The following is a 14330-nucleotide window of genomic DNA, read 5'->3' as shown; positions in this document are numbered from 1 at the left end:
TGGACTTCACTTCATACTTTCAGGGTGGCCTTGAACTCATGGTGATCCTCCTATTCCTGCCTCCCGATTGTTGGCCTTTCAGTTTTTGAATATATGTTTGCACACTGATTTTTAAAACATGTCTAGTTAATGGCAGCTCTTTGGTGTCCAGACATTTTCTGTGTTGACCTGTTTCCCCCCTCTCTTGCATGTTTCATGCATTATTATTTTTTTGCTTGTTTCTCACTGTGTCTCAGGCTGACCTGAAACTCACTGTGTAGTCCAGGCCGACTTTCATACTTTTAGCAGTCCTCTTACTTTATCCTCCCAGATGCTGGGATTATAGGCATGAGCACTGTGCCTGGCTTCTTATTATTTCAAAATATTTTATTGTTACCTATTTGAGAGACAAAAAGAGAGGCACATAGAGAAAGAGTGTGCGAGAATGGGCAAGCAAGGGTCTCCAGCCACTGCAAACAAATTTTAGACACATGTACTACCTTGTGCATCTGCTTATGTGGGTATTGGGGAATCAAACCTGGATCCTTTGACTTTGCAGGCAAGCTCCTTAACCATTTAGCCATTACTCCAGCCCTTATTTTTTAAAGTGATTTTTTAAAATTTTTATTAGTATTTTCCATGATTATAAAAAATCCCATGTTAATTCCCCCCCACTTTCTCCTTTGATAAAGTGATTTTTTTGACTGAAATATATATGTTGTAAATAATGTGGCAACCTTGATAACCATCCTCCTTTGTCTCCACATTAGTTGTGTTATTTTTTCTTTTTTTTAATTGACAGCTTTCATAATTGTAGACAATAACCCATGGTAATTTCCTTCCTCCCCCCCACTTTCCCCTTTGAAGCGCCATTCTCTGTCATACCCCTTCCCCTTCTTGATCAGTGTCTCTTTTATTTTGATGTCATCATCTTCTATTATGATGGTCTTGTGTAGGTAGTGTCAGGCACTGTGAGGTCATGGATACCCAGACCATTTTGTGTCTGGAGGAGCATGTTGTAAGGAGTCCTACCCTTCCTTTGGCTGTTAAACATTCTTTCTGCCACCTCTTCTGGAATGGACCCTGAGCCTTGGAAGGTGTGATAGAGACATTTCAGTGCTGAGCACTCCTCTGTCACTTTTCAGCACCATAGTGCCTTCTGAGTCATCCTAAGGTCACTGCCATCTGAAAAGAGAAGCTTCTCTAACCAAAAGTGATGTAGCATTAATACATGATTATTAATTAAGAGAAGTGCTTACTGGGTAGTTTGGTGAGCATAATATATACATTTAGCAAGACAACAGCAGATGTTACACCCCTAGGGTTCATGACTACCCCTGTTGTAAGTTTTCACTATTAGGGATGTATTCCCTCCTATGGAGTGGGCCTCCAGTCCAATTAGAGGGCTGTTGGTTTCCTCCATAACTGGCATGCCACTATTGTACCTTTTGGCTCGTTTGTCCTGACTGGCCAAATTGAAGGCTTACAGTGTCCACTGTATCTCCACTGGTGTTTTTTCTCTCTCCCAGTGAACTGTATGCAGCATAGCCTTTTCCAGCTTTCTGTCAGCTGGTCTACATGGAGGAGGTTTTCAGCTCAGCTCCAGCAGGATTTCTGATTTACCTTGCACCCCATGTATGTGTATCTGTTCCTGGTGGGAAACCAAGGGCCTCGGCAATGGTGTGTAATGTTTTAGGGGTATCGGACCTCCCTGGCCAACAGCTCACTGAAAGGTATCCCATCCTTGGCACTGAAAATTATCTAGTAACAATCTATGGCTTCTGAATGTTCCATTGTCCAAACAATTAGGTTTCCATATGACCATTTATTTTCTCTCAGATTTTGATTCCTCCTTCCACCTCTCCTTTACTCAATCTCTTCCCCTGACCTCACTTAGGCTCCTTCACCCCCATTAATCTGTTCTTCTACTTATATATGTACAATACCATCCTATTAAGTCCCCCCTCCCTCCCTCCCTTTCTTTTCCATTTATATCCCCTTTCTAGCCTCTGCTACTGAGTTTTATTCCTACTCACATGGAATAGAAGTCCAATCATTTGTAGCTAGAATCCACATATGAGAAAGAGCATGTGACATTTGGCCTTCTGTGCCTGGGTTATCTCACTAAGTGCAATCCATTCCAGATCCATCCTTTTACTGCAACTTTCATAAATTCATTTTTTCTTTACCTCTGAGTAGAATTCCATTGTATACATGTGCCACATCTACATTATTTACTCACCAATTGAGGGACATTTAGGCTGGTTCCATTTCCTAGCTATTGTGAGTAGAGTGGCAAAAAAAAAAAAAAAAAAAACAAAAAAACAAAAAAAAAAACCCATGGTTGAGCAAGTATCTCTAAGGTAATAAGACAAGTCCTTAGGATATATGCCTAGGAGTGCTACAGCTGGGTCATGGTAAATCTGTTTTTAGCTGTCTCAAGAACCTCCACAATGGCTTGACTGTATTGCATTCCCACCAACAGTGTAGAAGGTTTCCTCATTTTCTGCATCGTTACCAGCATTTATGGTCATTTGTTTTCATGATGGTAGCCATTCTGATAGGAATGAGATGGAATCTCAATGTAGTTTTAATCTGCATTTCCCTGATGGCATTAAATGTATAGATTGCTTTTGGTAAGATTACCATTTTCACAATATTGATTCTTCCAATCCAAGAACAAGAGATGTCTTTACATTTCCTAGATATTCCTGCAATTTCTTGCTTGAATGTTTTAAAGTTTTCATTGTAAAGATCCTTCATTTCCTTGGTTAGGTTTATTCCAAGGTATTTTATTTTTATTTTGATATAAATTGTGAATGGGAGTGATTCTCTGGTTTTATCCTTTGTGTATTTGTTCTTACCATATAGAAAGGGTACTGATTTCTGTGTGTTTATTTTGTATCCTGCTACATGGCTATAAGTGTTTCTTAGCTCTAACAGTTTATTGGTAGATTCTTTAGGATCCTTTATGTAGAGAATCATTTCATCTGCAAATGATAACTTGATTTTTTCCAATTTGTATCCCCTTTTTTTGTGTCTCTCTCTTTATTGCTATGGCTAAGACTTCCAATACGATATTAAATAAAAGTGGGGACAGTGGATACCCTTGTCTTGTTCCTGATTTTAGTAGAAAAGATTCAAATTTTTCTTTGTTTAGTATTATGTTGGTTGTAGGCTTGTCGTAAATAGCTTTTATTATGTTGCGATATGTTCCTTCTATTCCCAGTTTCTCTAGGACTTTCATCATGAAGGGGTGTTTGATTTTGTCAAATTTGTTTTCTGCATCTAATGAGATGATATGTGATTTTTGTCCTTCAGTCCATTTATATAATGTATTACATATAATGAATTGCATGTGTTGAACCATCCCTATATCTCTGGGATAAAGTCTACTTCGTCAGGGTGAATGATCTTTCTGACATATTCTTGTATTCTGTTTGCTAATATTTTGTTGAGAATTTTTGCATAAATGTTCATGAGGGAGATTGGTCTGTAATTTCCTTTTTGTTCTATCTTTGTCTGGTTTTGGTATCGGGGTGATACTGGCTTCATATGAGTTTGTTAGGATTCTTTCCTTTTCTGTTTTATGGAAAAGTTTGAGAAGCATTGGTTTTATTTCTTCTATGAAGGTCTGGTAAAATTCACCAGTGAATCTGGTGCCTGGACTACTTTTTAGTTTGGAGATTTTTTTATAACTGTTTGGATCACCATACTAGTTATAGGTCTATTTAAGAGGTTAATCTCATCTTGATTTAATTTGGTAGGTCATACAAATCAAGGAAATCATCTGTTTCTTTCAGATTTTCAAACTTAGTGGAGTTTATGTTTTTATAGTATGTCCCTATAATCTTTAAAATTTCTCTGGTATCTGTTGTGTTGGTGCCTTTTTCATCTCTAATTTTATTCATTTGTGTCTCTTCTCTCTTTCTTTTGGTCGATTTGCTAAGGGTTTATCAGTCTTGTTTATCCTTTCAAAGAAGTAACTCTTTGTTTCATTGATTCTTTGGATTTTTTTTGGTTTCTATTTATTAATTTCTGCCCTAATTTTTATTATTTCTTCCCGTCTACTAATTTTCGGTTTGCCTTGTTCTTCTTTTTCCAGGGCCTTAAGGCGAAGCATTAAGTTGTTTACTTGAGTCTTTTCTAATTTCTTTTTTTTTTTAAAGCTGGAACCTCTGTTCCACCTTTTTTTTTTTAAAATTTTTATTTATTTATTTATTTGAGAGCGACACAGAGAGAAAGACAGACAGAGGGAGAGAGAGAATGGGCGCGCCAGGGCTTCCAGCCTCTGCAAAAGAACTCCAGATGCGTGCGCCCCCTTGTGCATCTGGCTAACGTGGGACCTGGGGAACCGAGCCTCGAACCGGGGTCCTTAGGCTTCACAGGCAAGTGCTTAACCGCTAAGCCATCTCTCCAGCCCTCTAATTTCTTAATATAGGCACTTAAAGGTATAAATTTCCCTGTTAGGACTGTCTTCATGTGTTCAAAAGGTTTTGGTATACTGTGCTTTCATTATCATTTGATTCTAAGAATATTTTGACTTCCTCCTTGATTTTTTTTTTTTTTTTTTTTTTTTTTTTAGGTAGGGTCTCGCTGTAGCCCAAGCTGACCTGGAATTCACTTTGCATTCTCAGGGTACCCTCGAACTCATGGCGATCCTCCTACCTCTGCCTCCTGAGTGCTGGGATTGAAAACATGAGCCACTATGCCCAGCTCGTCCTTGATTTTTTTTTTAATTGACCCATTTATCATTTAGTTGTAAATTGTTTAGTTTCCATGATTTTGTTTATGCTCTATAGTTTTTCTTGCTATTAATTTGTAGTTTGATCCCCTTATAATCAGATACAGTGCAAGGAATTCATTCATTTTTCCTGTATTTGTTAAGATTTGCTTCGTGTCCTAATATATGGTCTGTTTTAGAGAACGTTCCATGTGCTGCTGACAAGAATGTGTATTCTGCAGCATTTCGATGAAATGTCCTGTATATATCTGTTAGGTTCATTTGTTCTATGACCTCATTTAACCCAGATGCATCTCTGTTTATTTTTTGCCAGGATTACCTGTCAATTGATGAGAGTGGGGTGTTGAAGTTACGCACTACAATTGTGTTTGGTGTTACCTGTGACCTTGTTTCTAATAGCATTTGTTTGATGAAATTGGAAACCCGCATGTTAGGTGCATATATGTTTAGGGTTGTAATGTCCTCCTGTTGGAGTGTTCCTTTAATTAATATAAAGTAATCTTCCTTATCTTTCCTAACTAATGTTGGTCTGAAGTGTATCCTGTCATATATTAGGATAGCGACCCTTGCTTGTTTTTAGGCCCTTTTGCTTAAAACACCATTTTCCAACCTTTCACCTTAACATAGTGTTCATCCTTTGTAGTAAGGTGAGTTTCTTGGAGGCAACAATTTGTAGGTTCCTGATTTTTAAATTATTTATTTGAGAGACAGACAGACAGAATGGGCCTCCTGCTGTTACAGATGAACTCCAGATGCACGTGCCACTTTGTGCATCTGGGTTATGTGGGTCCTGGGCAATCAAACTGTGGTCCTTTGGCTTTGCAGACAAGCGCCTTAACTGCTGAGCCATTTCTCCAGCCCAGGATCCTGCTTTTTAACCCAGTCTGCAAACCTGTGTCTTTTGGTTTGGGGATTGAGACCATTAATTAAGAGTTATTAATGAAACAAAAAAGAGTTATTAATGAAAGGTGTGTATTTATTTTTGCCATTTTTCTTGTTTTTCCAGTTTTACCTTTGCTTTCTTATATGAAGTAGTATTTGAGTCTAGTTGTTTTTTATTTTTTTCCAGGTTCCTTATATGTGTGCTTTTCTTTCTCTTCAGCGTGGAGTATTCTTTCAAGTATTTTCTGTAGAGCTGGTTTTGTCTTCAAATATTTGTTTAGCCTGCTTTTGTTGTGGAATGACCTTATTTCTCCATCTGTTTGAATGGATAGCTTTGCAGGATAAAGTAACCTTGGTTGATAGTTGTTATCTCCAAGCCCTTCTGGCTTTTAAAGTTTGTGTTGAGTAATCTGCCGTGATCCTGATGGGCTTGTATGTAACTTGATTTTTCTCTCTAATTGCTTTCAATATATTTTCTTTGGTTTATATGTTTGTAGTTTAATTATAATATGGCGAGGAGAGGTTCTTTCCAGGTTTTGTCTGTCTGGTGTTCTAAAGGCTTCCTGTATCTGCTTTGTCATCTCTTTCCCAACTTGGGGGGGGTGGTGTTCTGTTCTATGGTTTTATTGAAAATGCCTACTGTTCCTTTCTAGTGAAATTCTACTTCTTAGTACCCTGAATTCTTACATTTGATCATTTTATAGTGTCTCAAATATCTTGAAATTCCCATTCATCCTTACCTATTAGTTTGTCTTTCTCTTTGTTGGACTGTATTAGCTCTGCCACCTGGTCTTCTAATTTTAGATATTCTGTCCTCTCCTTTATCAATTCTACTGGTGGGATTTTCTATAGAGTTTTTTATTTGACTGATTGTGTTTTTCATTGCTAATATTTCTGACTGGTTTTTCTTTTTTCCTTTTCCTTTTTCTTTTTCTTCCCCTTCCTTCCTTCCTCCCTCCCTCCCTCTCTCCCTCCCTCCCTCCTTCCTTCCTTCCTTCCTTTCTTTTTTTTGGTTTTTCAAGGTAGGGTTTCACTGCAGTCAAGGAGGACCTGCCATTCCCTGTGTAGTCTCAGGGTTGCCTTGAACTCACAGTGACCCTCCCACCTGTCCCGCCCAAGTGCTGGGATTAAAGGTGTGTGCCACCATGCCTGGCACTGGTTTTTCTTTCTCTATTATTTTTATTTCCTTATTCATGTCTTGTATTGACCTCCTTATTTTATTAAATTTGTTTCCTGTGTCCTCTTTGACTCCTTTGAATTCCTCTTTGATTTCTCAGGAAGTACCACTAACTTACTCAAACTGGAGGTCATTTCTGATGGTTTTATAATTTTTGGTGGATTTATACTTTCTTGATTTTTTTTTGTGTGTGTTTCTTGTATTACAATGTAGAGATTTTTGCATCTTGGTTTAAACTTGGTTTAATTTCTAATTATCTTCAGTATGATTAGATGTATCAATCAACCTGACATTGTATATCTTCAGGGTAGGAATTTACGGTGCTAGGTGTGGCTCTTAAGACTCTCAAGAGTAACCACAAAAGTGACCCTAGGTGTTGAGTTTGCTGGCTATGAGAGTATTCTAGTAAGCTGGGCGGAACAAAATACAGGCATATTCTAAAATTTAACTAAACGATATATGCTGAAAACCAGCATAGAGTATTTATGCAAGAGTAGGTATTATTAAAAACAGATCCTCTAACAAAGTCATAGTCCTTAAGATGTGTGTTGCCCCATACCCTTAATCCTATCAACTGGGAGGCCTAGATTTCTGGTCTGTAGAGGATTCCAAGGTCATCTTGTGATCGAGTGAGACCCTGCCCAAGGAATGGTGTAATTAGCAGTTCGGCGTAAGCCTATATATACCAGGCTTTTGGGGCAGGTACTGACTTCGTGTACTCCCGGTTCCCTTTTGGGATGGCTTCGGTCTCAGTTACGCTGCACGCCCGCTTGGGTCCCTCTTTGCTGTGCTGTGCACTCAGGTAGCATGGCGGGGTCGGTGCGTCGCTGCTCTGATTGACTGTGCCAGGTGCTGTGTAGGTGACGCCTTTCCCCAGATGCTTGTGCTACTGCTGGAGCGTCTTAGCTATCTATGTCCCTGGTCTCTAGGCCTCTGGATCTCTCCTCCTCCTTTGCTGTGGTTGGTAATTACTTACGCACCTTCACTTTTTAGCAGAAGAGTGTGTTTTGCTGTTGTTGTTTTTTCTTTCTCTCACCTAGGATGCTTTGTTCTGGTTCCTATGCTGCCATCTTAACTGGAAGCCAGTTTTTTTTTTAATGCATTAATTTTATAAAATTATTTTCTTTTCAGCCATATAGAGCCACTGACAAGTTTCTGTCTCATTAATTTACTGGTCAGGTAATGATTGGACAGTGATTTTCTGAAATGCCTGGGAGCAGGTGTTTACATTTACCTTCTACATTCATCCAGAAAGTTTAAAAATCCTTACTCTTCACTTCCACTTCCTGCTCATGCTTACCCTGTGGTAGGTGGAAGCTGAGCCCTTTTTGCCTTCTCAGATTTTTCCTGAGCACATGCCTAGCTAGCCCTGCATATAATACAGTTGTGTACATTTATCTGTGTTGGTAACAGAATACTCCAATGTAAAAGCATTCTTATGCTAGAATCACGTCTGTATTTGGGAGCTTGGCTTTGTCAGTCTTAATTGTTTTATTAGCTTTCTGTTGCCTTCAAATTGATGGTAAACTTTTTTTTTTTTAGCATCTTTAGTAGGTCTCAGAGGGTTGAGAAAGATTATCTATTTCAGAGTGGTCATTGGCTACTCTGACCTACATTGTTAATCATATTTGTTTTGGCTGAAGAAAGTAATAACCCTTTTACAGTAGTTTTTGCAAAGTTCCTGTGTAGGATTCCAAGTCTTCTTGTTTGGTCTATAGTTCAACTTACAAAACTGTGGCAAAGAGGGCAGAGAACTCGACCAGCCTAGTCTTCATTTGTTCCTATATCCAGGGGCCTAGGACTGGTGCCCAGAACATTTCACTGCAGGAAAATCAGCTTACTGTTAACAAAAACAGGCTATGATTGGCAAGATACAAGATTGCTAAACAGTTTACATGGATTTTGGGGTATCTTAAAGGTTTTACAATTGGTTCTGTAAGGCTTTTTATAAAATGTTATAAAGTCTAATTGGTTAAGGTGTTTACCTGCAAACCTAAGGACCCAGTTCGATTCCCTAGGGTCCATGTAAGTCAGATATACAGGGTGGCACATGTGTCTGAAGTTTGTTTGCAGTGGCTGGAGGCCCCGGCGTGCACATTGTCATTCTTTTTCTCTCTGCCCCATTCTCTCCCTCTCTCTCAGAAAAATAAAACTTTTAAAAAAGTATAATCATCTGATGATATTGCTTGCAAAAATTATTTTATTCAATTTACATATCTTCATATTTGAAGATCTTATAACAATCTTCTGTAATTGCTGCTAAAGAATAATAGGGATTTTTTGTATTTGTCTTTAAAAATAAAAGCTAAAACAACTTTTATTTTAAAGTTAATTCAGGAAAAGGCAATGAATTACGGTATTATTTAGTTAGACAATATTGTTTCTTTAGTTAGTTAGTAATGTGTGACAACTGAAACAACTAAGACGTCATTAGAACAGGTCTATGAGTCAGCCAGACAGTCTTTCTGACCTTGGCTAGGCTTGTTTCAATCTGCGTTGAGCAGCAGGTCAGGAAGCTGGTTCTTATGTGCCTGTCTGGCCTTTTGCTTGTGGTTAAGAGTTGGTTGGCTGTAAGTGGTCTAGGATGGGTTGAGATATCTGCGATCTTCTCCCATCCTCCATCAGATTAGTTTGTTCTGATGGCCCATGGTAGGATTTAGAAAGCAGACATATAAACATTTCTGTGACATTCTGCTGGTGGTGTTCATTATAAGGTCCATCCCAGGGCTAAGGCTTCATTGACAAATGGATGAATAATAGTGTGATGTAGGGTACGTGTTATTTTTGCAGCCATGTGTTTTGATTCAGTCTGTAAAAATATGTTTTCAGTGTGTGTTTATTTCTAGTCTCATACATTAGTAGAGATTTTTCTTGAGTATAGAAATCTGTGATATGTAAATACATATATACACACATGTAAATAATCTAAAAGTCCAGATGACTTTTTGCTGTTTGTTTTGTGAAGCATTTCATGAGATTTTTGTTAGCACATTGCTTATGCATTGAATTACCAACTGTGGATAGATTATTTAAAATACCAATCCCTGATTCCTAATTCATTTGTACCTTCATTCTTTTGGCTATGTGAATGTATTATTTTTTGTGGTAATTTATTAGCATTTAACTTGGTTAATTTGAGATTTGATTTTTTAAAATGTATTACTTTGTGTGCCATGAATTTTTAATTTATGAAAGAATAATTGCCAAATATCATGCTTGTAGTTTTCTAGTGATAGGTGATGTTGAACACCTTTTTATATACTTTCATATACTTATTTGTCCATTCATATGTGTTGTCCATTTTTAAAAATAGCTCATTTATTTTTTGTTAAGTATGTAAGTCCCTAATGTTTTAGATATTAACTCCTGTAAGATAAATGATTTGTAGATATTTTCTGCCTTTTCATAAATTGTTATACTTTTTAAAATTAAGAATGTAATTCTATGAACATATTTCATATTGGCCATATTCCCATTGGGTTATACATTTATGTTCCCTCTCCCTCATCCACTTCTACTGAGGGCCCTCATTAGTGGAGGCATCTGTAGTCACTGTGGCGTCATGGTTGTACCAGTAGTGCCTCAGAGTACACCTTCTCACCCTGTGGTTCTCACATTTTCATATCCCTCTTCCACAATGTTCCCCAATCCTTGGAGGGCTTATTATAAGTCTCCTTTAGTGTTGAGCTCTCAAAAGCCTCTTGATTTTCTTTTGAGAGTTTTGAGTCACCTCAGTGTCCACCTCCATCTCCCTGGCAGAGATATTCTGGTTAATAATGAAAGCAGCACTCATATTTAAGCGGCTGCTTCCTCTGTAATCTTTCTTGGGCCTGGCAGATAGATATTTGATAGAAATGTGCTAGGGAGTTGGCTTTCTTTCTTTTATGTTTGTACTCATGAGTCTTGGGTCTCCCTAGTATTTGCTTCCATTTGTAAAAAGCAGATTCTGTAGCCAAAAGTGAGAAAAGGGAATAAACAGATATTTAGAGGGTTTTTTGTTTGTTTGTTTTGTTTTGTTTTTGCCTTTTCGAGGAAGGGTCTCACTCTGGCCCAGGCTTACCTGGAATTAACTATGTAGTCTTGGGGTGGCCTCGAACTCATGGCAGTCCTCCTAACTCTTCCTCCCAAGTTCTGGGAGTAAAGGTGTGTGCCCCAATGCCAGCTTAGAACATTTTATGATAGATACAATCTATCCTTTTAGCCAAAGAACAGTGGAAGTGTCCCTGTAGAGTATATGACAAGCCATAGGCTTCTGATTTCTCAGTATGAGGTATGAATTCCCTCCCACTGAGCATACCTCATATTCAATCAGAGAGCAGTTAATTGCCCCCATAGCCTATGTGCCATTATTGCACTGGGTGTGTACATCTTGTCTGTTGATTTTGTAGCTCGCAGGTTCCCTGGCTTGTTCATTGTGTTGGTGATTGTTACCCCTAGTAGCTTGCATGGCACTTTCCAGCACTATGAGGACTAGCCAGCTGTGAGCTGCTGCTTCTCAGTTAGCATGATCTCTTGATTTCCTATGACTGCAGCTTGTGGTGTCTTCAACAATAGGGTTTTACCATTTAGACTTGGTATATAACTAAAGTACTTTGGCAATATCCTGAATTGTTTTGGGGGCTTCTTAGGCTTCCCTGACCAATAAATCACTGTGATAGGTAACCCAGTTTTGGCACTGACATTTACCAGCAATAGCCTTAGTTTGGATTTAGAGTAAAACTTTCTTTACCCCTTCAGGGTGTTTCTATCCAAACACCAGCCCCCCCCCCCACCCCAGTTAAGATAGTTATATCTTTTAATTACCTAACCCAAGAGGAAGTTTTCTATAACACTGATTCATGTCATCATTAGTTTGGTGTTCTCCACCCCTCTTTTGCTTATCCCAGCCCAGAACCCCCACCCCCATTCACTTCAGCCGCCCGTATTGTGGCCCCTACTCGTCCGTCATATATTTGCTCCTCTTGTCCCTTATTGATTCTCCTGCCTCATCTTTATTCTAGCTCCTTTACCCATACTACTGACAGCAACTGCAACTTATAACTGAACCAAACTATTCTGTTAGGCTCCACATGAGAGAGAGAGAGAGAGAGAGAGAGAGCAAGAGCGAGCGAGCATGCGTGAGAGCACGTGCGCGTGCAAGAGAGAGCAAGTGAGCATGCAGCATGTGAACTTTTTAGCCTGTGTAACCTTGCTAGTATGATCCCCCCCGTCCTTCTATTTTCCTGCAAATTTCATGAATTTTTATTATTCCTGAGTAAAATTCCATTGTGTATATGTACCACACATCTTCATTATCCATTCATCAGTTAATGGGCATCTAGGCTGATTTCATTTTGTATTTATTGTGAATAGAGCAGCAACAAACATGGCTGTGCAAGCACCTCTGTAGTGAAGAGGAGTCTTCAGGGTATACGCCAAAGAGGAGTGTTGGGGGTGGAGGTATGGGCGTTATAGCCAGTTTCCCCATGTCAGTGTCTGGCACACTCTTCTGTTGCTATGATCCACCTTATGTTGGCCAGGGGGTGATGTCCACCATCTGCTTATGTCATCATTTTCCCCGGCCATCATGAAGCTTCCCCTCCAGCCTACAAGCCAAAATAAACCTCTTTTTCCCAGAAGATGCTCTAGGTTGGGTGATTTCTACCAGCAATGCAAACTGGACTGCAACAGTAAAGTGGTACCGAGGAGTGGGATTGCTGCTAGACACCTGACAGTGTGGCTTTGGCCTTTTGGAGCTGATTTTCAAGAGGAATGTGGAAGGATTTGAAACCTCAAACTAAGAGACGCCTTGCAGTGCTGTAAGTACAGCTTGATGGACTATTCTGGTCAGAGTTGAAAGACCTGAATGCAGTAAGAACTGTGGATTGTGAGGTTTGGCTTATGAGGGTAAGAAAGAGCTTTGCTTGGACTGGGCTAGCAGTTTGTGTGAAAAGTTTGCTGTTATGACCGTGTCCTGATAAGTTGTGCAGGGTTGCTTTGTGTAGAAATGAATTGATGTGAGCAGTGGGATATGGCACAGAAAGAAAAATATTTGGATAAACTGCTGCCGGTTCAGCTGCAATTGAGAGATTACAACCTTTAAAATTGGGCCAGCTGACCTGCACTGGGGCAACAGGAAGAATGTAGAGTCTTTTGAAAGGACCTGAGTGCTCAAGGAGTGTCCTGTTCTTCAAAGTGTGCTTTATTCCTCCCTGGATTAACAAATTGGCACCCTACCTGCCATTGTGGAATATTAAGAAATGCTGGAAAGAGGGTCATTGAGTTTGCAACATGGTCTTGTGTTTTGGAAATGGCCATGGGCAGTATGAAGCAGGTTTGCTGGATGCCTGCATGGAGACCCCATGGGGCCATGAGGATGAACTGTGGGTTGCAGCAGAGACCTAGTGGAGATGCTGGGACCATGAGATGGCTGCTAAAGAAAGCTGCTGTCCCAGGATGAAGTTTCTTAGGACTGTGAATAGCCTAGCTGGAGGTTTGGAATAGGAATGCCACAGACTTGCTGCTGGTTAGAATTGTCGGACTTGGAGATTTGTCACTTGCTAGAGTTGTTGGATTTGAAGTTACAGAGTTTGATGTTTGCCCTGGTTGTTTTAAATCTTGTATTGGTTGAATATTTCTTTGTTATGTCCAATGCCATCTTTTGCCGTGTGAATATTTATTCTGTGCCATTATAGTTTTGGGGGGGATTTGGGGGGTATTATGGGTCAGTTGAAAGATCTTGGACTATGGGGATATATCAACATCATTGGAATTGATAAAAACTATGGGGACTTTTAAAGTTAGACTGAATGCATTGTATTTTACATCATGTATGGATATCAGTTTATGAGGGCCAGGGGCGGAATGTGGTGGTTTGAGTCAGGTGTCTTCCATAAACTTAGGTGTTCTGAATGCTAAGTTCCCCAGCTGATGGCAATTGGAAATTAAAGCCTCCTGGAGGGAGTGTATTTTGGGGGTGGGCTTATGGGTGTATATTGTTGGGGGCTGGCTTATGGGTGTTATAGCCTATTTCCCCTTGCCAGTGTTTGGCACACTCTCCTGTTACTGTTGTCCATATGATGTTGATGAGGAGGTGATACCCATTTTCTGCTTATGCCATCATTTTCCCTTGCCATCATAGAGCTTCCTCTCAAGTCTGTAAGCCAAAATAAACCTTTTCTTCACCACAAGCTGCTCTTAGTTGGGTGTTTCTTGCCAGCAATGTGAACCTGACTGCAACAGTAGAGTTAGTAATGAGTGGAGTCATTGCTACTAGACACCTGAGCATGTGGCTTTTGGCCTTTTAGAACTGATTTTTGAGAATAGTGTGGAAGAATTTGAAATCTTGGCCTAAGAGACGCCTTGCAATGTAAGTACAGTTTGATGGACTATGCTGGTCAGAGTTGAAAGACCTGAATGCAGTAAGAACTGTGGACTGTGAGGTTTGGCTTATTAGGGCAAGAAAGAGCTCTGGGGTAAGCACTTTGAATGTGAGAGGCTTGCAATTATGCCCATGTCCTCAGAATTTATGCAGGGTTGCATTGCATAGAAATGGACTGGTATGAGCAG

At 39.5% G+C, this 14330-nt stretch overlaps 1 protein-coding gene across 8 annotated transcripts in view; it reads left to right on the top strand.

Annotated features, from left to right (window-relative positions):
- Window positions 1–14330, top strand: part of Znf644 (zinc finger protein 644) — a 108631-nt gene that overhangs the window by 22675 nt on the left and 71626 nt on the right. The window contains exon 1 of one of the 8 annotated variants that reach the window (XM_045138086.1): window positions 12537–12580. The exons of the other annotated variants lie outside the window; for them this stretch is intronic. The gene's annotated coding sequence lies outside the window, so the exon portion shown is untranslated. Of the gene's footprint in view, window positions 1–12536; window positions 12581–14330 lie in introns of those variants that run through there. 8 annotated transcript variants of the gene reach the window in all.

The sequence above is a fragment of the Jaculus jaculus genome, chromosome 19 (assembly GCF_020740685.1).
Source record: "Jaculus jaculus isolate mJacJac1 chromosome 19, mJacJac1.mat.Y.cur, whole genome shotgun sequence".
Lineage (NCBI taxonomy): Eukaryota > Metazoa > Chordata > Mammalia > Rodentia > Dipodidae > Jaculus > Jaculus jaculus.
The sequence above is the reverse complement of the archived record's forward strand: the minus strand, read 5'-3'. Positions and strand labels throughout refer to the sequence as shown.